The sequence below is a fragment of the Papio anubis genome, chromosome X (genome assembly GCF_008728515.1).
Source record: "Papio anubis isolate 15944 chromosome X, Panubis1.0, whole genome shotgun sequence".
Lineage (NCBI taxonomy): Eukaryota > Metazoa > Chordata > Mammalia > Primates > Cercopithecidae > Papio > Papio anubis.
The window spans coordinates 102,484,224-102,488,263 of NC_044996.1; the positions used below are offsets into that span (position 1 = coordinate 102,484,224).

Consider the following 4,040-nt stretch of genomic DNA (forward strand, 5'->3'; position numbering starts at 1 on the left):
ACGTCTTGATAATTACCAGTTGTCTGAAAGACTAAAATCAGAAAAATGCAGCAATTAGATGTACTTATTGATTAATATTACTTTGCTTTGATAAACCCAGAAATGATTCTATTCCAAGAAATATGCAATGATAATAAAATATGTGATTAATGTACTGTATCTCTTTTAAGCCAAAGCATACTTTTCACCTCAAAGAGGACAATCCTGACTTTTCACATTCTTAATTTTCTTTACCCAGAACAGGACCCCATTTTAAGCCATTATTTGAATAGAGTTCATAATCAAAAGTCATTTTTCTCCAAAAGGTATTTTCATTTCAGTACAAAAGCTGCAAAATGGCAAATGACTAAGTCAGTTATAAATAATTTGTACCATAATAAGTGCTAATTTGTAAGAATTGTCAATAGATACCAACAAACTTCTATACCCAAGCTTAGAAGTTGCTATAGTAATAAGTTAGAACTAACATAATTCTTCCATATGGTCAGATTTTGTTTGCTAAATAAGACTGTTATGAAATCGAAAGAAGAAATCTTAATAGGTCTTTCCAAGGCTGCATAATTTTCCAAATTATTTTCCTTTGATTGTAGAGCCTGCTCATTTTTTCAGTCCTTTTATAGTTGTTTAGCTTTTGCAATATTTTCTTGATGTTTTTGTTTCTTCTGTTGCTCTTGGCCTCAATCGTCTTGGCCAGTTTCCAAAACAGTACAGCACCTGCTGGTAACAGTGGAGTAAAGTCCAAACTATCTTTTGTAAGAAAACCATATGGGTCCTTGGCAGCCCATTATGCAACATATTCGGCCCAAGCCTTTATATCAGACATCTTTCTAGTAGTTTCACTTATTCTTGATTAATGATCTCTCATTTTGTCCTAGGATTATTAGTGAGCCAATCACAATTTTAGATTACCCTTAGTTGTTTGTCTTCTTTTTTTTTTTTTTGAGACGGAGTCTGGCTCTGTCGCCCAGGCTGGAGTGCAGTGGCCGGATCTCAGCTCACTGCAAGCTCCGCCTCCCGGGTTTACGCCATTCTCCTGCCTCAGCCTCCCAAGTAGCTGGGACTACAGGCACCGCCACCACGCCTGGCTAGTTTTATGTACTTTTTAGTAGAGACGGGGTTTCACCGTGTTAGCCAGGCTGGTCTCGATCTCCTGACCTCGTGATCCGCCCATCTCGGCCTCCCAAAGTGCTGGGATTACAGGCTTGAGCCACCGCGCCCGGCCTAGTTGTTTGTCTTCTTTAGTTCCACTGTACATGTCTGAGAGAAGGTTTAAATTTCTAGGGGGACCATGTTCACTCCTGCCTCTCAGCCTTGGCAAGTGTGGGTTCCTCATCCCACCATGAGTCAGGTAGGACTTACAGATCCCCAGAAATGTGGGGATGACACACTACAACTTGTTCTGCCAGCACCAAAGCCGCCATCTCTGCTGTGCACTGGGACAAGAACCACTGCAGCAGTGGCCACCAGCCTTTCCTACAAACTGCAGGTTCTCAGACTTCCATTTCCATTTTCAATTAACTAATGTTTTAACGTGCCTAGAAACCAAAGTAATGGCTTTAAAAAAGAAGTTAATTAACTTTAGATAATTTAATTTTATGAAAATATATGCTATGTTGAAAATTTCAAAGATATAGAGAAGCAAAAATAAGCCAGACGCAATTCTGCTACTCAAATATGGAGTTTCTATTTTATATTATTCTATTCTTGAGCACATACCTGTCAATAAATATATGATAAAATGGACTTAAATGCTATGCACTATTTGTAACCCATTGTCTTACTTTATTGATATATAATGAAATTCTATCCTTCTTAATAAAAATATGTCTATATTATCATTTTTGATGTCTACACATGTCTCCTATTTAACTAATAACATGTTGAACAAGTTTGATTTTGTAAATACAGAATGGTTATCATGACGTTGTTTCCATGTTTATATCCATGACTATTTTCAGTTTCTGGAAGTGGTTTAAGTGGACAGTTATTATTCATATGCTCTAGCAGCTCATTCCTTTGCAGAGTCATTTTGCTATACCACCAAAACTCTTTTTAATCTTTTAGAATTAAAATTCTTTTTCAAGTTTTAGAATGCTAAATTCTTTATAATTTAGAACTCTTACAATTTTTTTTTTAAGAGTTGGGATCTTGCTGTGTTGTCCAAGTTGGAGTGCAGTGGCACGATCCTAACTCACTGCAACCTCAAACTTCTGGTCTCAACGGATCCTTCTGCCTCAGCCCCCGAGCAGCTGGGACTATAGGTATGCCACCACTCCTAGCTAATTTTTTAAAAAAACATTTTGTAGAGATGAGGTCTCACTATGTTGCCCAGGCTGGTCTTAAACTCCTAGCCAAAAGCAATTCTCCTGCTTTGGCCTCACAAAGTGCTGGGATTACAGGTGTGAGCCACTGCACGTGGCCTAGAATTCTTTTTAATCATTGCCAATAAATAGGGAATAAATTGTGTCTAATTTTAAAAATTTGGAATTTTGGTTACTAGTACTGATAAACAATTTCCTACAAATATTAACAATAATTTAATAATGTCATCAGATATTCAGTACCTATTAACATTGTCCCAACTATCTCAATGTCTTCTATGGTTTTTTTTTTTTTTTAAATGAGGGCCCAATCCAATTTATGCATTGCATTTAGCTATTATGCCTCTCCTCATCCTCATTTTTATGACATTGATTGTTGAAGATTTTAGGCCAGTTGTTCTGTAGAATACCATCCATGCTTGATTTGTCTGATTGTTTCTTCATGGAGTAATTTAACTTATCCTTCTATTTTCTATGTATTATAACTTTTTTTCTATGTATTATTTTCTATGTATGTATAACATTAAAATCTCAACTTCTTGTTTTTTCATCTCTCTTTTTTTTGAGACGGAGTTTTGCTCTTGTCACCCCCAGGCTAGAGTGCAATGACACGATCTTGGCCCACTGCAACCTCTGCCTTCCGGCTTCAAGCGATTCTCCTGCCTCAGCTTCCCGAGTAGCTGGGATTACAGGCGCACGCCACCACCTTCGGCTAATTTTTGTATTTTTAGTACAGCCAGGGTTTCATCACATTGGCCAGGCTGGTCTCAAACTTCTGACCTCAGGTAATCCGCCCTTCTCAGCCTCTCAAAGTGTTGGGATTACATACATGAGTCACCACACCCAGCCTCTTTTCTTCTTTCTTAGACAAAGGTTTTTTGTTTCACCTTTTGTCAACAACATTACACAATGTCAGTGATTAAATATTCCTCTCTTCCCTCAAAATATTTTATTGGTCTAAGTTCTAAACAATTACTATACTTATTGTTAAGCTTCAATAATTTATATATACACTTCAAATTAGCACATTTTTGTAACATTTATTTAATAAACTTTGTATTCAAATTAATGAAAATTAATTTAGAGAACTCCCATTTATATGGTGGGTCCTCAACACATGCCCAATCAGCTCCACACTCCTCTCAAGAATAAGTCCATAATGGTTCAGAATCATTCAAGCTCACTTCAGCACAGTTTCCATCTCTTATCCCTGTGTTATTACACATTATTGTGTGTATATAATAGATTTGAAATAAACAATGATAGCACGGTGATGATAAAAATAAAGAGAGCTTGAGTTACTTTAATTCTGCTCTTTCTGTCAATCTCTGTAAACATTTAGAATTTTTATTTGAGTTTAAACTTTAAAATGATGAAACAGGATGTGAATTGTAAGGAGAGATATTTTTGTTTGGTAAATCTGAAATTTAGTTTATAGATGAAATCATCTTATTGAATTTAAATAATATCATTAAAATTAAAATGTATTCATCTCCTCAATTTTTAATTATTTGTATTAATACTAAAGACCAAATCAAGAAAATGGTCATTATTATTTATTATTGTATAGTTATTACTGCAATAATGTTATCATAGAAAGGAAGGGGTTGTTAAAAAATGATCTACTCCTGTGTGAAATGAGCTGTGTTGATTCGATAGATTATTTTAGAAAATACATCTGCCAAATTTGTGTTACCAAAACACCAGGGGATTGGTCTA

At 35.6% G+C, this 4,040-nt stretch overlaps 1 pseudogene; it reads right to left on the reverse strand.

The window, feature by feature from the left end:
• Positions 1 to 605: 605 nt before the first annotated feature.
• On the reverse strand, positions 606 to 922 carry LOC108583853 (annotated as a pseudogene).
• Between the last annotated feature and the right edge of the window lie 3,118 nt (positions 923 to 4,040).